Source organism: Lissotriton vulgaris, chromosome 3_1 (assembly GCF_964263255.1).
Source record: "Lissotriton vulgaris chromosome 3_1, aLisVul1.2, whole genome shotgun sequence".
Lineage (NCBI taxonomy): Eukaryota > Metazoa > Chordata > Amphibia > Caudata > Salamandridae > Lissotriton > Lissotriton vulgaris.
In genome coordinates this window covers 1593950590-1593977948 of record NC_141689.1, presented here as the reverse complement: position 1 = coordinate 1593977948, position 27359 = coordinate 1593950590, and positions in this window count along the sequence as shown.

The following is a 27359-nucleotide window of genomic DNA, read 5'->3' as shown; positions in this document are numbered from 1 at the left end:
TTGGAGGAGCAGTGTACCGTGCATCTGATATTTCCTGGTTTTTTATTACGTGATGGGAAACAGCACACGTTTGACAGCTCAGTCCTTCCGTGTGTTCTCAACATAAATATGTGTAGGATGTATAGTGCAAACAATGTCTATACACAACCTTGTTTATTTATTTTTTCACAAAGGGGAATTACAAGTGCCACTATGACTGGTTGAGAAACCTTGAATAATCTAAGGAACCCGTTGTTACTAAACATATCGAAGAAAATAATTGAAAGACGTGCAAATAACATATTGACAAAGTATGTAGAAACCTTAGTATTGAATATTGGGGCAATCACAATGTCCATAAATATCAGTATGAGTAAGAAGAACATTCCTTTCTATACACTAGGTGGCCATCCCTGCACACTTTTCAATCTTTGTTTGAACCATTACATCCATGAATGCACCTATTGGTCGTCAAAAATCAACCGTTGACATTTTTTCACTATTCGGTAAGCAAAGTTGTAAAAAAGTCTTAAATTAGAATAATTTAGAAAAGCCCAGGATTAGTATGTTATCTACTTGATAAGCAAACATAACATACATTTGTATTATCAGCTCCTTCCCAATGGTAATGTAAAGTCAAAGGAATATGTAAATAGGCCCTCTTTCTCTCCCTCTGTTAAGGTTAGAAATAACACTGTGTTCTGACGTGTTTTGTAAAACAAATATGAGTATGTAAGGAAATCCGTCTAGTAGGTGACTCAAATCCGCTTACAGAGCAAAAGTCTCATCTTTTAACTTGCACTAAGTAATCATGTATTTCGAAGTCATGGTGTATTAAAATATCTGTTTTTTAGTTGTAAATAGTGGTTTGTAATATGTATATTTTTGTATATTTAATTTTGTAGCCCTGAAGAAGTCCTCTGGACGAAACGCGTTGGCTATGCTTTGCATGAAAAAATAAGAATAAAAGAAATTTTTTAAGCCCTACTGAACGGATTCTTCAAATTTTATTGGCTCATTATTATTCATTGTGGAGTGTTGGACCATTGTGCTTTGTTGTGAAATTTGAGGTGAATGCCCTGGGAAGCCTAGGGGTATGTGGCTTCAGGTTCTTGGCACCCAGACTCATTGTACACAAGAGACCAAATTGTAAATAGGTGCGGTCATATTGCCTTGTACCCTTGATGCTTTATTGTAGGTACCTCCAATATGCATCACAGAGCTGCACTGCAGAAAGGTGGTCCGAGGCCACGCCCCTTTTTACACCACTCTGCAAACACACTTCTTGGCACTCAGTTGGTGGGCGATTTTTATTTATTTATTTATTTATAGAGCAAGGTGGGTGGGCATTTGCAGAGTGGTAGAGAAAGGGGGCATGGCCTTTGTCTACCTCTCAGCAATCCCACTGTGTGGGGCTTACTGGAGGTAAGAGGTAGGCTAGTTGGCCCCTAAAGGACTGCCAGCAGCGAAGGGGACTTCAATCCCTATCCAAGAGCATGCCAGGGAGCGCGTTTTTAGAGTGGTGGGCAAAGGGGGCATGGCCTGGTACGAGTACTACAGCATAAGTTTGAGACCCCCTCTATAGTTAATTTATGACCAGGGAAAAGAGAGGACATCATCTAAGAAAACACAATAAAGTTCCCCCGTGGCCGATTCATACTTTCTCATATGGCGTGGCTCATATAGTTAATCAGCAAGCCTTCACATTAACACAGGTACACAAGTTTTTTTATCTATTTTTTGATATTTTATTCATTTTTTCTTTAGTATATCAAAAAAGGCTTTTTCTTCTATTTTTACTATTTTTCCATATATATACATTAATCCATTAATAATACTTATAATCATTTCAACATTAAAATTCAATAAACAATTCCTTTATCTCTACAATTCAATATATACATAAAGAGGAGTTATTACAATGGAAAGCAAGCACCCTGTCTGAAACACATTTATCAACATTGACTCCTGCTCATTCATACAATTATACACACTTCTTTTTACAACCCAAACATTTTGTGAGGTTGAGGTAACACGGATATTAATCGTGAATTTCCACGCCAGGTCTACGCGCGTTTTGGTGGGCTTGTACCACCTTCCTCAGGACCAACAAAGAAAAAGTTTTTCTCCTCAACGTGTGTATACAGGGTACCTGAAATTACAAATATAATATAATGTACCTGTGACAAATTTTTAACCAAAGGACAGTTGAATTAATCGAACATATTTCCTTTATATAACACTTTTATGATTACTGTGAGGTATCAAATTACACCAAAATCTCCCAACACAACCCGGGTGTGAAGCACTCTCATGAATGGGAAAGCAAAATTAAACCTAGTTTCAATGTGACACTAGATTGATAAGTTGTCACATTTTGATCTGTTTGTATCCATTAGGTGCCTCATCAAAGGCAACTGAAAGATCTTATCGGGCATTTTAATTTAGTCAAAAGTATGGGACTCTTTGTCTCAGAGAATAAAAGTATGGATATATTCTCACCTTTAATCTAGATGTGACCAGATGTACAATATATAGTTCTGTTTAATCACTTATACACTTTTTTTTTTTTAAGTTTGATTTATTGAGAAATAAAGGGGAAAGGAAGGGAAGGGGAAGGAAAGAGAAGAATTACAATAAGCAGGTGGTAGAAGTAAACATTAAAGTAAAAACTTCATAAAAATAGGCATTACAAGCATGAAAAGCGTGAGCATATCATATAGGCGGGAATACATAAGGCAAAAATACAATATATATAAATACAATAATAACAATAATCAAATATTAGTAGGAATAAACAATGACGGAGGAAGTCATGGGGGTTTGCGGACTTCAACTGTGTCCGGAGCAGGAGAAGTAGGAACTGAAGTGGTAGGAGAGAGATATGTTACCAAAGGGAGCCAAAGTAGGTCACGTTTAATAGCCAAGGAGATGGGAGATACATAATTAGTGTCTAAACGATGATTAAAACAAATTGCATTCCACCAGGATTGATAGGTAACATTCTCAGCTTGTTTCCAATTAGAGGTAATGATATGAAAAGCTATAGCCAGGAATAGGTCAAGTAAAGGGTAATGGTTGGAGGGATGGGGAAGTTCTGATGAGAGGGAACCAAGAAAAACTAGTAGAGGTGAGAAGGAGGTCTGGAGTTGAAAAATCTTTTGAATTTGCTTCCAGACCAACTGCCAGAACTGGGAAATAGGAGGGCAGTCAAACAACATATGTTTGAGGTCAGCAGAGGGAAATGAACAAGACCAACAGGAGGAGGGAGTGTCTGTGGAGAAACGGGATAGAGCGAGAGGGGTAAATAAAATCCTATGGTAAATAAAAAATAGAGTCTGGGTAGTATTAGCAGCCCTGGAGGTCCTATGGATTTTAGTCCAAATTTTTTCCCAAAAAGGGACCGGCCATGTCTGAGAAAAGTCCAGCTCCCAAGCACATCATCCTCCTGTCTGGTTAAGCATGGAATCTGCTTTTATTTCCCCATTCACCTTCCGAGAATTCTTATCTTTTACTTCCTCCTCAACTCGTCTCCGCTCGCCTATTCTTTCCTACTCTCGCAATCTCCTTTTCCCCTACATCTCGTCTTCTTATTTATCTCTTCTCTCTCTTCATGAACAACCGATTTGGAATAATGCTCTCCTTAAAATACGAAACCGTAGCATATATTGGAAAACTTGGCACTCTCGTGGTCTTTCCTGGAATCACTTATACACTTTGATCATGTATTTTCAATCATTCAGGCAATCGAAATTTATGTGCCTAAAAGAGAATCATAGAAGTTTTAGGACTCATTCTTGCTTTCTATAAAATTGGGTAATTTCAGGTTACCAAAATTCGATCTTACCCAGGGCTCGATCGAGTCAATAAATTTAGTAGCTATACTTGTCAGTATTCCTCATGTAGACAATAAGAAGAGGGATTTTTTGGGAAGGCTCCGGTTTTATTCTGAAAGTCAAATTAGTTCACATGAGTTTTGCAATTCTCACATCAATATCTCCTTTCTATTGGAATATCATTAGTGGCATCATTTTAACTGACCTTTTTATCCGTTGTTGGCTTCTTCTCTATGACTTATGATCTTCAAATTTGTCAGACATCACTGTATGTTCATTTACTTCCACGGTCTCTCAGTCATGATGATCTAAAAGTGAGGGGTGAATGTATTGGTGTTTAGTTCTGATGGTACATTTAACAGCTTTCTCCATCAGGGTTTCCAATGTCTTTTTATAATTTACCAAACCATTTTATTAGATCTTATTAATCACGGAGTATCTGCCTCTTTTGTCTGGGTATGACTTCCATGGAGCTTCACAAACCTCCAGTTAATTACATTATCGGTCAATGTTCAATACCATACTGAAGTATGTCGTCCTGTTGATTTTACTCATACTTTATATACGTGTTTATCCTACTTATATATGTATCCTGTAAATAAAGTTTTCGAGTTTGTACTGATAGATATAAAGTTCTTGCCGAATTTACATGCTCCGAGACATTTTCATACAAGTCTCGCAAAGTCCATGTTTCTGGGCTTATTGTGTGAGATATTAGATTCTAGCTATCTCTGCATAAAGAAACCATCATTGGTAAACTTGAAAATATTATTGAAATGCATTACAATTCTGATAGCAATAAAAAATGATCTTAGTTGTTGGTAGGTGGATAAATACTTTAATTAAATAACGCTGTTTGTTAAACCACTGAAATAGGAATTTTCTCCTTTATAACAATTTGCTCTGGCCTTCCATTTGGACATATGTTGCAAAGAGTGCGGTCTATTTGGAGATGATACTACAAAAAACGCTATATTTAGAGGTAATACTTCTAAAATTATACGAAAACTCTAGGTCCCTCAAACCTCTAAAAAATATCAAAAAATACACTTGTACCTTTCTGTTCATAGATGCAGTCATATAGCCATCACATCCCGTCTCTTCCGCTCGAAAAACGCTGTGTTGTTTGTTTTCCCCTGAGTAGCCATCTCTTCCGCTCGAAAAACGCTGTGTTGTTTGTTTTCCCCTGAGGAGCCATTTAATAAACCAACAAAGGCGCAGAAACCTAATTCTCTGGGTGATCTAACCCGGAAGTTGTTTACTATTGATAGCACTAGTTCCTTGTTGGAAAATGGGTGCCATTTTTAAATGGGCTTACAGGTTATCCACTGTTATTTATGATATAATCGATGTTTTAAATTATTACATCAGTCTTGCACAAAATTGCACTGTATATTAAGAAAAGGGGAGACGAAATTGTAACGATATCAGTTCTGACTCGATAAAGAATTTTTATTTGAGTTTCCACATTTTTCTACGTTTATTCAATTTATTTGGAAAATAATTTTAATCACCAAACAAATAAATACCGAAGAATTTTTAAGATCGTAATATATTATTGGTAGTCACTCAGCATCTTTTATCATTCTAAGTCTAATGATAGGTGTAAATCTATACATGTGATGGAATTGCGTTATAGATCAAAATATTTTACAGAAAAAGGACCATTAATATTACAATACTATACTAAGAATGACATCTTGTAATGGTCGAAAGTGATGCAATCCAAGTAATTGGGCTATTAGTTATTGATTACGGACATAATAGAGGCTTAACAAGGCGTATTACAATCGCATTTAATAATGTTTTATTATATAAACTTCTCATTGAATTTTCTTTATTTATCCGTTCCTTCTACTCAAGGTGGAGCTTACCTGAACCCTCTACAAATTGATGCAAAGAGAGGTATAAACATATACAACTGGCCTGTCGCACGCTCTTTGTGACATACCAAGCTATATTTTCATTAAGTCCCTTCCGAACGCTGTCAAAGTGGAAAATCCAGAAACTCTCACATTTTCTGGGAGTGTATTCCATTGGTTGTCCTATTTTATGCTGCACTTTCTCAAGTATACACCAACGTAATTCCACCTGATTGTGATTAAAGTCTAAACAGTGTTGCACAATGGGTGCTGAGATTTTTTTCATTCTTACTGCTGACTTATAATCACTGAATCTTATGCGGAATTCCCGCCCAGTCTTGCCAATATATGCGAGGCCACACGGACATATGATGGCATAAATGACATTACTGCTCCTGCAGTTTGTTAATGATTTTAAATTAACCTGAAAGTTGTTATAATTCATTGAATCAGTTATTATTGCAGCATCAAGTGCATAGCATGATCCGCATCTATGGTTGCCACAAATCGGGGTCAATCCTGTGATGGATGTCTGGATACTACCTACCTTGCATTTGCTTCTGGTGTGAACTAAACAGTCTTTTAAATTCCTGTTCCGTCTATATGCTACTAGAGGTTTCGAAAGATGGATCTCACTGTCATCTGTTTCCAAAATACTCCAGTTCCTATTTATAAGGTTTTTGATCTTATAATTCAATGACGAATGATTAATGACACAAATAATTATATCGGAGGGTTTCCGTTTGGTTCCACTCAGTAAGGAATCCCCGTCATAGTATTTGGTCTTTTAAATGCTTCCCGGATCAATCGATGAGGGTAACCTCTTAGAAGGAGTCTCGCTTTCAGTGCTTCACCATGGCGTTGGTATTCCATCAAATTTGTGCAGTTTCGGCGTATCCTGAGAAATTCGCCAAAAGGAATGGAATCTTTCTGGCAGCGTTGTTGGAAGCTCCCAAACAGAAGAATAGTGTTTTTGGCAGTTGGCTTCCTAAATAAGCTTACTTCTAATATTCCACTTCTTCCACTAATTTCTATGTCAAGAAATTTCACTGTGTCACTGTGGTAACTGGAGGTGAACCTAAGGTTAAGATCACTAGAATTTAACCACAGTATGAAATCTTCCAATTGTGTCGCAGTGCCACGCCAAACAAAAAAAATATCATCTATAAACCTACGCCATAAAAAAACATTTTCAAAAAAAGGAGCAACCTCATTATACACGTTCTTTAGTTCCCATTCGCCCATGTAGGCGTTCGCTACACTTGGAGCGCAAGAAGCTCCCATGCTGGGCCCTTCACTTGTTTGTAAAGGGCACCATCATAGTCGAAGAAATTGTTTAAAAGAACAACCTCCAAAAATTGCAAAATGAACCTATCAGGTCTATTATCGGGATATCTTTGTAACAGGGAGGCTACAGCAAGTAGCGCTTGACATTGAGGAATGTTTGTGTACAACGCCTCAATGTCAAGCGTCACAAGTATGTCAGTAGCTGTATTGAATATTATGCCTTCTGTCTTGGTGATCATATCCCCTGTATCACGAATGAAAGATTCATATTTCTGTGTCAATGGGCATAGAAACTTATCCACGTACTTCGATAATGGCTCGGTACTTGAGCCAATCGTGGAGATTATCGGTCGCATGGGGGAACTGCTTTCATTTTTATGAGTCTTAGGTAGACCATACATTGCTGGAACTACCGGGCAGGTTTTATTGAGAAAAATCAATTCGTCATCGTAAATAAAGCCTTCTTCAAATGCGATATGAGTTATTTCTTTTATAGTTGCATTAAGACGTTGCAATTCCCTTGGGTGTGCTGGCCTGTAATGCTCTTCAACGCTCAGCATTTCTAACATCTTCCTGTCATATTCACTTTTATTAAAAATAGTGATGCCCCCACCCTTATCACATGGTTTAATTACCAGGTTTGAATTGGTTTCGATGTTTCTAAGGGCTAGATTTTCCTGTTTAGATAAATTGAAGTTTGATTTGCTAGTTCCTGTCAAAAGACGTGTGATATCTTGCATCACCCTACGCTCAAAAATTTGAACTTCAGGTCCCACCATATCTAGTGTCGGTGTAAAACTTGAAGGGGGTTTACAGCCAGACAAGTTGTTGTTTTCCTCTTCTCTAGTTTTACCTTCCAAGAATTTCTTTTGTCTGACCTTTCGGAAGAATGCAAAAAGGTCTTCATGAAGTTTAAATTTATTGAGAGGGGTGCAGGGAACCAAAGACAGTCCACGACTCAGTAATCTAAGTTCCTCGTTATTTAGGTTAGTAGATGATAAATTATAAACTGGCTTTATGTCACTAGACTTCCTTGCATTCTCATTATAATTTGAGTCTACCACCAATATTGTTGGTTTCGCGTCTTTACATACTGCTGCTGAGGTTGTGGGCTCATCATTTGTTGTCCCCCTCTGTCTTGTTGCCAATGCACAGTTTTCCCCCTGTATGGGCCTCTCGTAAAAAACCCCGGTTATGGGTGTTTTGATATCCTTGTCTACCCCTAAAGGGTGGTCTAGAATTGTAACGTCCCCTCCCTGGATCTTGATAGTTATCCGTATCAGAGTCAGAGGAACCTGTGTCTGAGAAGTTAGAATAGTTCCTCCTATAGGTGTTATCATAATTAGGATTGTAGTTACCTTGATTACCACCTTGAAAGTAATTGGGGTTCAAGTAAGGGTAGATTTTTTCTTTTGTGAACAAACGTACATATTTTTTTAACTTTTCAGTTTTTTTATTGGTTAGATATATATCAAAATCTTTCATTTCAGATTGAATCTTATCAAGCTTATTTTTGCATCATCTACAGCACTGGAGGATTGAAGTTTGTCTTCTAAGGTTTGAATTTCTTGACTTAAAGCTGTCATTAGATCTTTTGCAGTTTCAATAATTAGCATCATCCAGTCTCTGGAGCAGCGGTTTGAAATCAGTGACCACCGCTCCAGAAACTTTTGAATTTCAATGAACAATGCAGGGGCATTACGGACTCTAAGGCCAGATGGAATTACTCCCTGTTTCAAGTATTCAAGCATATAGAAGGCATGTGACTCAATGCGTTTCATTTTTTTCTTCAAATTTAAAAGATTTTGCCATTCACTATTATCACCCAATGTGGTTGTTGTGGTATTGCTATTGTCAACTACTTGTCCTAACAGGGAGTTAAACTCTTTGTCAGAGAACCCAAACGTTTCTAACCTATCCATAGTGAATGGAGGGTTGTTTACTGGATATCCTGTGCTCAAGTTAAAGAGAGGTGTCAGGGACGGTATAGTTAGTTGGACATGTCATTCCTACAAAACAAGTGAAATTCGGCTGTTATAGTTAGTTCAGCTAACTATAAATCATGCCCCCGCAATGCACTGCTGATGATGTCACATCATTCATGACATGGTCAGTGATATCACTGATGAAATCACTGATGACATCTCAAATGACAGCAGATCCTCCTCTGCATACACATAGTTAAATATAATAATCCACCAAAAACAGAAACAATGCAATGCAAAAAGTAAAAATAAAACAAAAATAAAACCAATCCAGTAGAGATCCCTCGAAACAATCCAATTTATCCTGAAAGGATAAAAAACATGAATAAGTGTTTAGAAATAGAAAATCTCCCGGAAACACCCCCCCCCCCCCCAAAAAAAAAGGGAAACCAATGATGAAACTATTAGTTTATCATAAACCAAAAGAGAGCTCCTTTAACCGCTTCGCTGCTGCTGATGAGCTCAGCTCGTCATCAGCTACGGCGCTGCTATGCTGATGACGAGCTGAGCTCGTCACGTAACGCGGCTTTTTCAAAATTGCCGCACTCAGCGGGAAAAGCCGCCGCAGCGATGCGGTTAAATAAAAGAGAAATCGCAATGCCTAGAGCACATGTTTGTAGAGAAAAATCTGCAAAATGAAACAGAAAACACAACTGCAAAAAAAATTACATAACCAAAAAATTCATATACATTTCACTTATGACCTTATTATGAGTACGGTGGTCCACAGGACTCCCGTACTCATGGTGGCTGTCCAACTACCACCACCACTGCAGGTCTGCCCGCAGTATTCAGAGTGTTGCCAGACCACCACAGGACCGACGCATCCACTGCCTCCTCCGGGGATCCAGGATCATGCAGCGGAAGGGGCAGTGCTGCTGCGGCATCACTGTGCATAATAGGAGTTGCCTGTGCACTGCACCTTTCATGGCAGTGAGCCTGCTGTGAAAAGAGTGGTGGGAGGCCTCTTAGGGGGTCCCCTGCTGCTCCTCTGCCTAGGGGTGCATGTGTGGGGTCACATATTGCACACCTTTGGAATTGCACCCCAGTTCCTGTTCAGTGTGCTATACACGCCGCACCGTGCAGGTACATCCTGCAGGCACTGTCACAGCGCTGCCTGCAGTCAAGGCTCACCTATGAGCTTTATTCAGCTGCTGCCATGAGGCCGGCGCAGCACTGCCCATCTGGCACTGATAATAATTGTAATATGTCAGGCGGGTGCTCGACAGACCTGGAGGTCCTCCTGTCCACGTGACGGTGGCGGTCCAACAGGAGGACTGTCAAACTCCCAATAAGGCCCTTAATCATCATAAACTAAGTAACAAAACACAATATTACATGTCAAAATGATGCATTAACAAAACAAGTGTACAAAAGCCAAAAAATAAACATCAGTGAAAAACACTACTATTAATACAACTAAACATACAAAAAATCCACAAGCAGCACTATCACCTACTTCTGGACTTCCCTCTATGCTCAAAACCCAAAAAAAAAACTTTAAAAAGGGTTTACTTTGTCATATTTCCGAATTAGGCCCATGTAGCGAGGCAGCGTATTTCTTACGTTGCGCTCACAAATAACATTTTCAGTGGTGAACTTTTGCACATATTTGCGTGCACGGCAATGTTGGATTCTAGATTTGTACATCATTATCACAATGCCATGAACATCATGTACAAGGTCTCGTTTTGCACTATGTACAAATGTCATCACTATCTTCATCCATGTGGTGGCAGGGCTACCTACATATCCTTAAAATAACAAATCTATACGCTCATGGCAAGGCTGCTTTCTGTTATAAAAAATGAGCATCCCAATAGATTAGTGGAGGAGGCACTTCCGCTGACACTGAAGGTCCTTGTATGATGAGAAATCACCACGCAGCAGTCTGGCATCTCAAGAGAGGTGTCGAGTTTGTGACCAAGTCGGGGTCCTTAACTCTACCTCATCAGGTAATGGGGTTGGTTTGTCTCTTTACATCTTCAAACACTCTATGTATACTTAGAGTAGGGTCCTCACCAAAGGAGTGCAACCAATTGCTGCCTTGTTTTATATGCCTGCATATATACATTGTTTAAGCACCATGGTAGGACTATACCTACTACTTACGCTTTTGGTGCTTGTAATCACGTTTATCTGCTTCTGTCTACTAATCATTGCAGCACACGTCTTTTATGCAAGATTATCATTGGTTCAATAAACATTATTTCAATCGTCACACAATGTATTCTCTGTATATTACTCTGAGAATGAGTGAGCACGAGTGACTGAGCAAAAAGTTCTGTACTGTTTCCGTAATCCCTGAGGGGACATGGTTGTCATGTTCAGTGGTTGCCAGAACCTGTTTGCTCCCTGGTAGGTTAGGGGGGCTTACAATGTGTATGTCCTACAGATTGGTAGGAACTACACAACAATTTATTCCTAAGTACAGCAGCACCTTAGCGTGACCTGGATCTTGGAAAAAACACAAAAATGAGAAACTACAGTATAGAATGTAGTGGTAAAAAAGTCCTTTAATAAAATTAAAAATTGATTAGAAATCAATGAGAAATAATAAAAAAAATGTGAATAAATGTATTAAAAATGTAAAAAATTCTTAAACATGTAAAACCTGTTACAAATTTTCTAAAAAGTAATATAATGGAATAAAACATATACAATTATGTAACATCTACTGATAGACATAATACAATTCTTTTGAAAATAGGAATTTAAAAAATGAATTAAAAAAAGTTGAACAACAGAAAAGGTACATACAATACTATTTAAATATATTTTACAGTTTTTATTTATTAATATGACTGCATTAAAATTGTTTAATGTATCTATATATAAAAGTTTATTGTTAAGTAGAAATATATATATTTGTATGAACATCTAAAAATAGACATTAAATACTCTGAAAACATTAAAAAACTTTAAACAATGTATGTCATTCTTCTATGAAAATATGTAATTAATTACATTAATTATTACACACATACAACTAACTACTTTTTAAACTATATGGCTAAGCCCCAGCAATACTAATTAAATAAAAACATTATTTCTAAAGCATTGACCCGGATACATGTAAACAAGGCGCATCGCTGTCTGTTGGTTCTTCGGGAATCAACTTGAACTGCCACAATATTTTGCTTGCTACACACCAATTCTAGTGTTGGATGAGGGGCGGATCTTTTCCCCTCTTCGATTGACTTTTTAAGAATAAGCACAGAGACAAAGTGCTGCCCACATGTATCCTAATATAGCTGGAGACCTCTAAATCTTCACAATTTTCTCTTCTAGTTTTGGCCCTATTTGATGGATCTCTTCTTGAGGAAGTTACATCAAATTTCCAACGATTTAAGATGAATGGACCTCAATAATTCTTCCTCTCATGTGAGGACGAATATTCCTTATCCTCACAATGCCCTGAAGAAGTCCACATGTATATGGTCGAAACACGTTGGCTGACCCCCTTTTTTATATATGTTGACGATGCAACAATAAAGAGAAGTATCTCAACTACTACCAGAATACTGTGGATATATCTGGAATTAGAATTACATTTGTAGAAGTGGTTCACCTCTGCTTTCTTTGTTATTATTTCTGCAGCATACAAATTCAATTTAATCAAAGGATTTGGCACTAAAATGATTCCATTTAATAACACACTCCTATGTGAACTACTTTGAAGAAAGTGTTGGACACTAAAGGGGGAACATTTACTCTTCCCACACCAATGTAAACCAATTTGCTGAAGGTGCTGGGCACTAAGACCCTGATTATGAGTCTCACACAGGCGTGGCGGTCCACCACTGCCACACTGGCACTCCAACCGCCTTGTTAACACTAGGGCTGTCGGACCACCATTGCAGCGTGGAAGCTGCCATGGACTTCCGTTCTCTGGCGGTGGTATGGCGGTGTAATGGGGAGCAATAAGATTGGGGGGACCATTGCGGTCCCACCCAGCATATTATGAGTTTCCTCTCGTCCATGGTTTTCATGGTGGTTCCTACCCCATGAAAACCATGGCAAAGAGGAAACAAAGAGGGCACTCCAGGGCCCGCTTGTGCCATGAGTCCCTTGGGTACATACAAGGGAGCACAACAACTGCCCCCTGTGTGCATGCACCCCAATTCCTGCACGGCACGAACTTTAAAGTCCAGGCTGTGCAGGAACTGTTTTTGGTGTTCCCATTGCGGATGGCCATTTACAGAGGGACCGCTGTGGGAATGCCAAAAACAGGCCGCTAGACACGAGGAAACCTGTAATCTGGCAGGCAGCATGACTACAGGTTTGTCAGTGTGGGAACTGTCTGCCAGCATCACAGTCCGCTCCTGCACCGCCAAACTCATAATCTGGCCCTAAAGAGAGACATTTACTATTCCCAATACAATTTAGCTAATTTGGGGGAGATGTTGGATACTAAAGGAGTGACGTTTACTATTCCCACTCCAATCTATACCTGTTTGGGGAAGGTGTTGGACATTAAAAGGGTGCCTTTCACTATTCCCACTCCAACCTATACAAATTTGGGAAAGGTGTTGGACACTAAAAGGCTGACATTTACTATTCCCACTCCAAACTAAACCAATTCGGGGAAGTTACTTGACACTAAAGGGGTGACACTTACTATTTCCACTCCAATCTATACACATTTTGGGATGGTGATGGACACTAAAGAGGGGACATTTGTTCGTCTCACTCCATTTTAAAACAATTTGGAGAAGCTGTTGGACACTAAAGGGTTGTCATTTACTATTCCCACTCCAATTTATACTAATTTGTAGAAGGTGCTGGACATGGAAATGGTGGCATTTATTATTTCCACTCCAATTCAAACCTACATGAGAAAGGTGTTGGACACTAAAGAGGTGACTGTTGCTATACCCACTCCAAGTTGAACCGATTTGGGGAAGGTGTTGGACACTAAAAAGGTTGACATTTACTATTCCCATTCCAAAGTAAAGTATTTTGAAGAAAGTTTTGGACACTAAAAAGGTGACATTTACTTTCACTACTACAATCTACTACAATGTATACAAATTTTGGGAAGGTGTTGGATACTAAAGGGTTGACATTTACTATTCCCATTCCAAAGTAAACTATTTTGAAGAAAGTGATGGACACTAAAGAGGTGACATTTACTTTCACTACTACAATCTACTGCAATCTAAACTAATTTTGAGGCGGCGTTGAGCACTATAGAGATGTTATTTACCAGTCTCACTTCATTTGATACCAATTTGGGGAAGGTGTTGACACTAGAGAGACGACATTTACAATTCCCACCATAGTCTACACCAATTTGGAGAAGGTATTGGAACTTAGGGGGTGATATTTACTATTCCCACTCTAATCTAAACTGATTTGGGGAAGTTGCTGACCACTAAAGGGTGACATTTACCATTTCACTCCAATCTAAGCCAATTTGGGGAAGGTGTTGGACGCTAAAGGGGTGATATTTACTATTTCCACTATAATCTAAAACATCTTATGCAGTGGCAAATACAAGGATTTGTATAAAACACAATCAATACTCAATAATCAGACATAGTTTATGATCTATAAAATAAACAAAAATGTACTTACTAAATACACTAACCAAACTACAAACCAATGTATTCATAATTAAACATTAACACCCAGTTCAAAGTTCAAAACAATCTTTATTCAGTTTGGTAGAAACCATCCAGGAAATTTAAAATACAAATGTGCCCTCAAACAAGGGCATTCTGAGATATCAAACAACATTCAAGAAAAATATGTCATCACTAATGTACAAAGCATACAATGATACATTTGTAAAACAGTCAAGATAAGCAAAAGGTAATGCAATAAGACCACAAGACATCAGAAGCAAACATGAAAAAAATCTCCCATAAAATTGCTAATTAGTTAAAAGATAAAATGCAAAACCAGAGCATTCAAGGGCTATTATACATCCTTCCATCAATGTCATGCTCATAGCAGACAATTTGAGAAAGGAGCAAACACTGTAACACATATAAAAACTTCATAAAAACCGCCAACAAAGCAACACACCCTTACACTTCTGCAACGCCAATGGTTTTAAAATAGGTTTATGAAAATTGAAAAAATAGGGTATATAAAATGACGAAAGAACATAACGTTTGTCATAGATTGAACTGACATTCCGTCACATGGGAAGGCAGACAGGCTATCACCCCACCCTCTGAATCCAGATGAAAAACACAGATGAAGCCATACTTTCCCTGCCCTGAAGCGGACGATGAGCGAACTCGCCCACCGCAAGAGTTCTAGGGTTAAATAAGATACTGGCTCCACGATGCTATAAATGTAAAATAATCTTTGGTAGAGCTTTTGCTAAGTGCTATATCCAGTCTTTGAGCAAGAAAACATTCTGAGAAGCATGTCTTCACCATGTCTTTATCAGACTTAACTTAAGCGACTGATGCAGAAAATACATTTGGCACACTAAGGGACTTATAAGGATGGCGGTTATACATCCATGGCCAATTATACAACCCAGAAAAGAAAATATAGTAATTGATGATCAGGCAAGTTAGTGCGAATTGATAATTTCCCAACTGGATTTGCCAATAAGAGAGTCAATAAACGACTCATTCAGAAAAGTCACACCAGGTTGTTTAAAAGAAGTACAAATTGAAACATCCACAGGGACTAAAAGTGCTACTGTAGTAACCCCAGAAGAAATAGAAAGATGGACATGAGAAATAGAAGGCCAAAACCCCAAGCAAAGATATTGGATATATTTAAATTGAGAGTCGAATTGGAAGAAATGACAGCTGGAAATGTAGGAGTAGACAGATTAAATACCTTTAGCGAGGACGAGTTGCTGTTTATATGCAGAAAGCATTACCCGAAATACAAAAGTATTTCATGAACAATTGATGAATTTGGCTTCAGAAATGGGAATGAATGAATGAATGGATGAAGCCGGGCTCATAGAAGCAGCTCGGCGCCTATGGCCTCAGTTACTGACAGTGCATCGCAAAGTGACAGAGAAAAGTTTAACTAGATCTTTATTTTTAAAAGAGGAGACATTCCTTTTTAATATTGATTTGCAAGATTAAAGTTAAAAGTGCACTCGCTGCCTATTCTCGATACACAATGCAGTATGATGAATGGGAGGGATGACTACTGACAAAGTACGGCTGCAACGTGTGACAGGGACATGACTGCACTAGAGCTGGTGTGACATTACAGGAGCAGGGCTACTCCACAACTCGTGCGACCGAAATAGCCTAGGCCTGCCCAAAGCTCAACTCACCCGGAAAACCAGGTCTCTTCTAGCTCTCTCGTCTGGCGAAAAGAAACAGCTCATGTCACGTCGCACTGATGTTCTTTGCACACCATCGGTTGATGGGCATTGCACTGACAAATATTAGCATATATACTTTCTTGACAGTTAAAAAGGGATAAACTTATAGTAACTTCCATAGCAGTAGGAAGAAATAACAAACATGCAAAATACAAAGGATTCGTAAACTACATAGGCACCCATGGAACAGCAGAACTTTTAGAAAAATGTGCTCCCCATCTCCTATCCCCCACCTACCTGCCATTTGCATGTGTGTTTTATCATACTCAAAGCATGGACTCAACATAATGTGGCCTTGTCCCAATCCCCCATATATAAAGGGTGTGCCTTTTAAGCTATTGTGTTTTGTAATAGTGATGAATCATTGACAAATTTGTCAGTAGGCCACATAGGTTTAACCTATTGCCTACTATGTACCGGTGTGTGCCTAGAATGTAATCCTTGTGCCTAGAAGCCTCACACCAAATGTGGATCTGATTTCACCCCAGTGGTGTAGCTACTATTAGTGCAACAGGTACGATGGCACCAGGGCCGAGGGCCCTGAGGGGCCATTTAGAGATGAAAAGACAGTAGGGGAAAAAGACAGAGGTAAATGACTAGCCCTGAACCCCCAAAACTCACCCTTGGGCCTAGAAGCCTCAACCCCTGTAGTATTTGAAGCCTATCTTCTTTGCATCCGAATTACGAGTTTATCAAGTTCACTGAATACATGTGTGATCAGCCCTCATCAATTATCATGCTTGATTCATGCATTATTACTATCATCATATTTGAAGAAAACCCACAATGTTTAAAAATAACATTTGACATACTTATGTAGTCCTAATGTATACTATATCACAGTCTCATTATTTACAACAAAAGCAAACATCTACTCGGCTCCAACGGGGAAAATACTCATTAACGGCAGTTTATCAATTAGTTTTCCAATTAAGAGAGGCACCAGGCAGGGGTGTCCTCTCTCCCCTCATCTTGTTAACTTATATATAGAGCCGCTAGCAAATGTAATTAGGGCCTCCAAAGAAATCACCCCATTTAGGTTCAATTGCTGGGAGCTAAAAATGGTACTCTATGCCGATGATTTAATGATTTATTCATGTAAGGTTAATAAAACTTTTAACAATATAAATAGTTTGCTAACAGATTTTGGGGGAATCTCAGGCTACCAAATAAATAAACAACAAAACAGAGGTAATGCATTGGAACATATCTAATCAATTTGTCTTGTATCAAAAGAAAAAATTAGATACCTTGGTATTCAAGTTACAAGGAACATCAAGGATATCGCCCAGATAAATTTGGAATTAAAAGCTAAAGAGACAAGGAAACTCTTGAAGTCTTGGAGTTGTCTATCTCTTACTTTTATGGGGAGGGCAAATGTAATAAAAATGGTCATCCTACCAAAATTTACTTTTGTCTTTAATACAATCCCCCTGGAGTTTAAGTTACAGTATATTAAAAAGATACAGAGTGAACTGAATACTTTTATTTGGTCATCCAAAATGGCCAAGATAGCCGGGAAAAAAGTATCCAGAAACAACATCGAGGAGGGATAGCCAGTACGGATCTCCTACTTTATTACAAGGCCTTCCATTTTAAGAATATAAGGCATCTGTTTTGGGACTATGAAACATACCCTGTCTACTGGAAAGCGGTAACAAAACATAACCACTGCCTATTTGGCCACCAAAAGTTCTTCAAAAAAGTTAAACTAAAGGTGCCAAAATCTGCTTTTAAACTCTGGTCAGATATAAGGAAAACATGGCAATTCCCATACTATAGCCCTCAAGCACTGATATGGGACTCCCCAGAAACTCCTGATTGCTTGAAAGATCTACTAGCTTTGCCTTTGAAAAGAGCTGGAATATACAAGTGGGGAGATCTTTTGGAAAATGGTGTCTTAAAAACATGGGATGAGCTAACGGAAATAACGAAGAATCAATTGTCAAGATTTAAATTTTACCATTTGCTTGGCTGGTCTAAAGAACAAGAAATCTGGCCAGATTCTGTGGAAAACTTAGAGGATGAATTCCTTAAAGTAGCTGGGAAGAAAGAAGTATTGAAGTGGTACTGGTATTTGGTGGAGAAGAAGAATGCAGATGACGACACCCCAGATCTTAAATGGAAGAAGATTTTCCCATTTCAAGACTTGCAACAAGCATGGCAACTATCCTGCACTTACTTATGACACATTATAATTTCTGCACCTCTTAGGAAAATTCATTTGTTTATTTTGCACAGATCTTATTGGACCCCTGAAAGGCTATCAAAAATTAGCTCCCAGGTGACAAGAAAATGCCCAAAATGTGGCGTTACGGATGTTAATGATATTCATATGTTCTACTCATGCCATCACCTTGATGTATTCTGGAGTGGAGTTGGTAAGGTTATAGATAAGAATCTAAACACGATTGTTAAGGTAAGAGCAATTGCTAATATTTCTGGTATTCTGGATCCTGAACAGTTCAATTTTAGTTTAACCAAAAAACAGAAGTACCTATTGTTTACATTTATACTTTTTGCTAGACGTGAGATTTGCATAAACTGGATTCTTGGTGACTGGGTCCGATCAATATAAAAATGTAGAAATTTAGATAGAGCCAGAGGGGTCTGTAAGCGCACGAAACACTGGGAACTATGGGATAATTATAGGCAGTAGGATAGGAAGGGATGTCAAATGATTTAAACAGGCGCAATCAAAACTTTAAGAGTTATAGTGGCTGGAACAGTAAAAAAATAAATTAACTCATGGAAGTGTTTTGTTTTAAGACTTGGATTTTATCTCAATTCTTGAGGGCGCACAGTGTGGGTTGACCCAGTTTGCTTTAAACAATAAAGATCGCATAAATGAGGACAAAAAAAAGCCATTGACTTGTTAACATCCTTTGCTCTATGCTGTAAAAGGAAGCAGCCGTGGTAAAGTTTTAGAAATCTATTGTTGGATCAGACGAACACCACGTGAGACCCCGAGAATCCATGACACACTCCGGGGAACCCCTCTTCTATTCCTACCCCACCCTGTGCGTCCTATTGTGGCTTTTTATTGGGTTGTATAGCGCCTGTCAAAGGTGTCTTCACAGTGGTACTACAGCCGGCTGAGATGGAAGTCTAGTAGTATATGGTGGTTTTTCAACACGTGTAGACAGCAGAGGAGCAGGCACAAGGCCCATGGGCAGACTGAGAGTCAGAGCATTCCCAGAACTTGAGCCAGGTCAGTGAGAGAGGAATGGTAATTTGAATAATAATATTGCTAATAATAATGATAATAAAAACGATAAAAAATGTAAGTTATAAAGCACTGTAAAGTGCTTATTTGCAGGTAGGGAAGACTCTTGGCCATAAAGAGAAAGCGAAGCCCGCAGGGGGCTATGGAAACCGTCGGGTTCTCAGCTTCTCTTGAGCTCGGAGTGCTCACTGGTGTTCCTGACATTCTTTGGGAGACTGTTCCAGAGTTCAATCGCCAAGTATGGTTAAAACGTTGCCCGCACCCTATGGCATTCTGCTATAATATGGTCCCAACAGCGAACTCCTCTAACACACACCACAAAACTAACACCAACAGTACACATTTGGCAGAACACTGCACCCACCCCCACTTGGAACAGATATGCTTTAGCTACGCCAAACTATACAATATAAAGTTGGGTATTATGGTGCTTGTAACAGCAGTCCACATTAGGACATGGCACACAGAAGTCATTAACAACCTAATTATCCCGAAGACGGATGCAGACTTTGATAACAGCTTTAAACATAGGATATTACGCTGATATGAACGTGTCTGCATGCTTCAAAAAAAAAGTATACTAACTTAAATAAAATATAGTTCTTTAGCCACACTTAATTATTGACTGTGCCTGTTTTTTGAAGGTCAACAAAATTATTGCTGACGTGTTTATTTGATAATTACTGAAAACCACCAGCCACTGTAACTAGTAAGTGCACTTTTCAGTTTAGTGGCCGTGCTGCCAGGTCTCACCACTGGTAGTTAATTTGTGTTTTTTTTAACTTTTGTCACGTTATTTCTTTCTTTTTTATCTTACCCTTACATGAGTAAATAGTGCCAACTGCCCTCCCTCGATAGCACAAAGAGACTTCAGGCAATAGCCGTATCTTCAGGCCACAGTGCGGTAAAAGGACGCTTTTATTGGACAGGTACGCATTTTCAATAAATACATATTTTATACAATTCAGGTCTCACTAATACATAATTAAAACTATCACCCCCGCCCGTAAACAATTTCCCATAATAAACTTCCCCAACTATGTTCTGCCTAATTCTCCTCCCCAACCCCTACCTACATCTCCTGCCTACCTCTTGCCTCCAACCTTGCTCCCCTGTTTCCCTCTTTCCGAAGCTATTCCTAATGCCCCCAACCCTTCCTGCCTGTCTTGACCTCCTCCAATTCTGCCACCAGGAAAAACCCTGACCCAGGAGTTTTTCCTGTCCTCCCAACGTTTGAGCAAGAAACGCTATTCAAATTAGGAGAAACAAATCTCATGCAAACCCTTTGTTATGTTGTGCAATAGTTTTAATGAGATTGGCTCTTGTTCAAATTGTCCTCTCTTCTTCATTTTCACCCATCTTTGAAGAATTCTCCTGCCCATTTCTCCCACTGATGGCTCGTATCCCCAAAAGAACTGCCTATATAAGGACAACAGTTAACTTCCCCGCTACAGTTGTGGAAGAAATGTTACTGTCTATGTTGATCATAATGAACTTAATTATGTCCTCTCTAAGCTGTGCGCAACCCTTCGCTATTGGGAGCTCGATAAGAAGCACCTGAATCTAAGAACTCCAGCCATGCTCTCCTGTACGCCAATTTGGTACTTTTTGCCGGAGAGTTTTCAATAAGTTGATGAGTTTTCATGTTGCTAAATCCCATACCTCGTTGGGCACCTGAGTCTTTTGAGGATCCGCTCCGGGAGCCAAACCATGCAATCTCTCCCACTGAAAACGAGATGGGCATCTGCGATGTTATTGACTGTTCCCGGTATATGTCTGACTTCAAAAACTATGTTGAACGTTAAGCAGCCTAACATGAATCTTTGCAACAACTTCAGTAACTGTTTATACTTGGATCTCTGACCATTTACCAAGTCCACTACTGTTCTATTGTCAACATTAAACAACATTGTTTTGTTTGCCAACTTCTGTCCCCAAACAGCTAAAGCAACTATCAATGGAAACAATTCTAAGAATGGAATGCTTTTCTTTTCTGCAAACCAACTGGCTGGCCATTTCTCTGTGCACCATTTCCCTTTCCAAAATAGTGCAGTGTCTGATTGAAATGGGGTATGTTTTTTCTGTAAAATTATGTCGCCTGATTCACTGGAGACTGTAGGTGACAAACACCTTTCTGCAGAATTCTCCACATTCAGATGCGTTGGTTTTAATTGCCTCTTATCAAATATACAAATGTCCTTTTTTATTTCAACAAACTCTTTATGCTGAGCAAAATTCCTTTCTTTTTGCTCAAAACGTCCACTAGGGGGAGACGTTGAGATATCTTTTACATTTTGCCTTTCTTTCTTTAGAGATACAGCTCCCTTAAAGCCTCTCTTCCTAGTAGTGAAGAGCTCTTTATTGGGCGTGTGCGCGGCCTGCCGCTCCCTCCCTTTGCTTAGCTGAGGACATCTGAGGGAACAGAGGTATGTCGAGCCTGCCTGCTCAGCACTTCCTGAAATTCCTTCCTGTCACTGCCTTCTGTCATTGGAGAGCCCTCACTGGACTCACAAGCATTTACGGTTGCTGACACACCGCTTGCTGCACGTCTTTTCTGCCTATCAAGGCCCACCCGCAACTCTGCCAGCACGCCCGGGACAATTAAGTCCTCCCACCCAGCTGCACACAATACTCGCTGCGCCTCTCGAATGGAAACAGCAGCTTCCATCGTATTAGCGCGCTAAATAACACCAACTTGCTAAGTAATTATTTAAATTAACAAGCGACGACCAAAAATTATGTCCCTACCTCACCACGCATTGAACTAAGTGTGCAACCGCAATTGCGTGCTCGGAATGCTCGCGCTACGGCCCCCAACCAATCAGGACTGCTTACTTTCCAGGAATATGCCAAATGCCCGAAGCTGCCCAGGGCAGGACAATCTATGACTGCCACACCCAGGAAACCTCATCCTCAGAGGTGAACAAGCGCTCTACAAGTAATGCTTGGTATGTTATTATGCACATGAATGAATGAATGAATGAATGAATGAATAAATGAATGAATGAATATTTTATTGTGTGGTTACTCAAAACCATTACATTAAAACCAAAGTACAAAGCTACAAAAGTTAAAAAAGGATCAGAGAAATCATCTTCTTTAAAACAAGTCTGTATGCTCAAGATCTGGGTGCTTGTAAAAAAAGAGGGTTAGAGTCCATTTTCTTGCGGAACGACATGCATCGGGTAAGGCTCTGGATGTTTAGCTTGTGATGGCCATCAACTTGGAACGAGTCTGTTGAATGAATCTGCCAAATGTGGCCATCTGTTTAACTGAGTTCAGAGTGTACAATTGATAGACCGCCTCCTTTGTGGTTCGCGTCCCCAGTTGTAAGATGATGGGCCTGAGGTAGAGGCAATGGGATGTGCGCAGGGCAGGGCAACAAAATAGGAGGTGGCTCAGGGACTCCCGTTTGCAGTTACAGAGCCTGCGTTCCATGTTCCCTAAGCCTGTTCATTCAGTGGGATATAATTCTTTGAGGGGCAGGGGGTGTAATCTGTAGGCTAGAATTTTATATAGAGCTGGGCGGCCCACTGCCTGCGTAAGATGTTGTCTAGCGTTGTACGCCATGTGTGGCAGGCTTTGGGTCTCATGGAAACCTCTTTTTGCCAGGGACTCAAAGTCCAGTGCGAGCGGAGGCGAACTTGTTTTTTAATTGCATTTTTAATAGCAGAATAGTTGACTTGCTCAGAGCCCCAGTTCTCCGTGGCTAAGCTAAGGGAGTCCTTTGCCGCAGTGAGGGTCGCTGACCAAGGGTTCCCGGGTTCCTGAAAAATGATTTTTAAGACTGCCTTCGGTGTTTTGTCGTGTGCCGCTATTGTAAGATAGTAATATTTGCTCAAAGCAGCCATCTCTTCCAACTTTTGTTGGTTCAGAGAGAATTTGAGGTGTACAAGGGTGTTTCTGGTACACGCAGGTAGATGGAATAATTTCTTGTATGCGCTGCAGTTAATTTTTTCTAGATCTTTATTTAGTTTTCCAGGGAACGCTTGTTGAGCATAATTAAGGGCTGGCATTAGTTTTGCCTTTAGTACTCGTTGAATAGCCGTTGTAGAGGGCCTATGTAGGGAAGCTTGTAGTTTGCAAATGGCATTGGTGATTGCTTTCCCTTTAAGTTGGATTTTCCTTAGGTGAACACCGGGTAGCCCCGATTAATGGTACCAAACGCCCAAATAATTGTATTGCTGCGTGCAGCCCAGTATCAAGTGGCGGAGCCTCCATTTAGCTCGTTTTTTTTCGGATAGTGCGCAAAGGTGACGATTTTGGATTTGGCTGCATTGGCCACCAGCCTGTTTTTGTTGTTGTAAATTGCCACGGCGATAGCGCCTTTTGTAGGCCTATTTTTGTATGGTCCATGAGTACCAGGTCGTCGGCATATTGCATGAACTGGATTTTAATGCCCCCTATTCTTGGTGTGGCTAAGGCTGTGCCAGTCAAGGCTTGATCCATATCTGCTGTGTATAAATTAAACAGCAGAGGTGCTAAGATGCACCCTTGTTTTAAGCCACAGTCGTTTCGATCTTCTCTGATGCGGAGTCGCTTGAGAGCTTAATTCTGACCCACGTTCTTTGGTACAGCGACTGAATTGCTTTCAACAGGGCTGGGTTGATGTTCCAGAGTTTCAGCTTCTTCCAAAGAATTGCGCTGTCAACCCCATTAAACGCTGCTGAGTCGTCGATAAAGCAAGCGAAGCGATAAAGCAAGCAAAGTCGATAAAGCAAGCGTTATTATGCACATGGACCTGACCGTTCCCAAACATTACGAGTTAAATATATTATTACTATCAGCGCGCATTGGTTTCAGACATGTTAATCATGTTTGTATTTATTCATTTGACGAAGCATGCAAAAGAACCTCTGTGAGACCTCTCAGAGTGTTAAGATGTCACTGCTGAGATGTAAATGTCCCATCGTCTTTCTATGGTCGGTAAACTGAGAAGAGTTGAGTTGGTTTAGGAGTGTGCTTTGTTATGAGGCCACATGCTGAGTGCGTTCCTCAAAAACTCTTCTTTCCTACTGATGATGTTAATAATTATTATTACTATGCATCACAAAGGCCGCACCAAAAACCTGGCACCCCTTGGGAGCTTGCAAACTCCTAACTGGCATTTCTACAAAGACCAGAGGAGGGTGAGCCAAGCAAGGCATCAGCACCAACTTGAAGTTGGTGGTAATTAGCGATTCCTTAAGGCTGAAGTGCACTTTTTTTGTGTTACTTACATTGCATTTAAGGAATCGCAATTTTTGATTCCTTAAATGCAAGAGCAAGAAAAGGAATCGCAATTTTGGGATTCCTTATTTTGCAAGTAGGTTTGAACTCACCTAAATTGCTCTCAGCCAAATACCGGTCAGTAAGTAACCCAGAAATTCTGCGAATTTCTGCGTTACCGCTCGGTATTTGGCCACCTACATCTGGCCCTCAATTATCTACCAACAAGTCGGCGGAGGGAATTTTAAACTCACTTCACAAGGACACCTTCCCTCCTTTCACTCCGGGTGGAGGTCAGAAAATTATCAGAATAAACCAGATGAGGATGCTTTCATGTAAAACAAAGGCGGAGAACCAAGATATACTGCCCCCATCTTGTGTATGTGAATGAGGGTTTTTACAGAACGAAAAACATGACCCTGGTATGCAGGACAAGTGGTCCATTCTCCCCCCTCTTTTGATTATTTGTATCTTTTTCTGAAAGCCGAATGGATCATTGGTTCTCCTTTCCTCCTTCTTGATTATACTAGAATTTATTTATGTCATTTATTTAAGTCAATGTATATAGCCCACCACTGACTTCACTTGTCACTTTATTTCACTTAATTTCACAATAGCCACCCTTTTCTTTCTTTTACCGCAATTTAATTGTGTTTGTGCAGCCATATTCAACTTTCTTGTAAATAACAAAAGAGTAAAAACTCTCAGTTTTTTCTAAATCATGTCTTCTTGGTATGTATCTTAAAACTTCATTTATTGAAAGAAATTTGAGATATATTGTTGCTTTTATATTTAATACACAGATCACAGTAATTGCATTACCCAACAGAACCAATTGTTTACTATATCACAAATACCCAGGTTCTGAGGGACACAGAGTTACCCCATGAACTCTTAAGTGTCATCTTGTGTCAGCATATGTTTTTAACTTTAGTTTCTGAACCAAGTTCCTCCTACGAGTTGCATTCTCATCTCTTACCCTCTGATAGTTCCACTGGAGTATCTTGGTTGTCATTGCTCTCTCGAACATCAATGTTGCAGGACTTTCAACAGTGGTCAAGTGAGTTGTTGAACGATAACTTCCCAATAACAGAGTTTTATCCAGTTTATAAATTGAGCTTCTCAAGTGCAGCACACTGCACTGCTTTCTTTTGCCTACTCATAAATCTCTCAACCAGTACACTGGCCTGCGCTACAGAGGAGTTCTCTTTTGATGCTTTATACTTAGATGCTCAAAGAACTCCCGGGAATGCTCTGGGCTATAAAAAGTGTGCTATTGTCAGATTTTGGGATGGCTGGAACACTCCATGTCACAAAGATGCTGTCCACTCTCTCAATTACTTGTTTTTGAGTTGTGGATCAGTGATCCTTATTTAATAGAAACTGCGAGTATTCGTCCACAATCATCATCAGGAATGTCCATTGTGGAATGGACCAAAAAAGTAAATGGCTATTCTCTCCCAGGCATGCTTTGGGAGTCCTGACATCTTTAGGGTGTGTTGAGTAACTTTTGTAGAAAGGCAGTTGCACAGATGAAAGGGCTTTAATTCCTTCTCAACTCATTCATCGAGATCTGGAAACCAGACTCGGTCTCAGAGAGCCTGTTTTGTGGCAATGATTCCCATATGTCCTTTCTGTGCCACTTCACTAATTTTCTGCCCCAGACTCTCCAGAATCAAGAATCTCGACCCTTGCAATATAACTATCTCTTGAGTTATGGACCGGTCATTTTTGACATTTCTGTATTTTTGATATTTATATTTATATTCACCAATGATAGGTCAAGTGTGCTGCTTCCACAACTGATATGTAAATATATCTTTCAACTTTAGCATGTCACTATCATGGCTCATGGCAATGATAATCTGGGCTATCGAAATGGTAGCTGGTGTAGTTGATTTCATGATGAAGTTGATAAAAGTTTCAGCTGCCCTGTATGGAGTGCCATGACCTTGAATGGGTGCTCTGGAAAAGTAGTCAGCGGGATTCTGACGCTTTCTTGGATGATGCACAGTGGTATAATTGTACTCTTGTAATCATAGTCCCCAACGTTCAATGTAAGGAGGCATCTTGGCCTTTGGATTGCCAAACATTGTTAGTAAAACTTGATGGTCAGTTAGCAGTGTAAAAGGCTTTCCGTACAGAAATACATGGAAGTCATTACGCATAGCTAAACTTTCTTTTTCAGGTTATGAGTAAGCACACTCTGGTTGTATCAAACTTTGAATTTCATATGCCACAATATGGCTTCAACATAAAGGTGCCTGCTGTGCTGTGCAAGGGTAGCACCTAACCAAGACACCTCCCCTGTGCCTTGATACCCTTAGGGGTGCTACATTCATGCTTTACAAATTTGTAATTAATTAACTCAACTGGGCGAGCATCAACAACAACTTCTGTATGAAGTTTCGTATTGAAATAAGCCATTTCAGTAGCATTCTCAGCTGCATGTTAGAGTTTCTTGAAACTGTTCTCACATTCATATGACCACTGAAATTAAACATTTTTTTTCATCAGTTCTCTCAATGGAGCACTTATAGTGGCACAGTCTTGTATATATCTAGAACAGTATCTAGTCATGCCAAGAAATGAACGCACCATTCGAACATCTTGTGGGGGATCAGCCGTAAACAGCGCTTGTTCTTTAGCAGGATCAGGTGT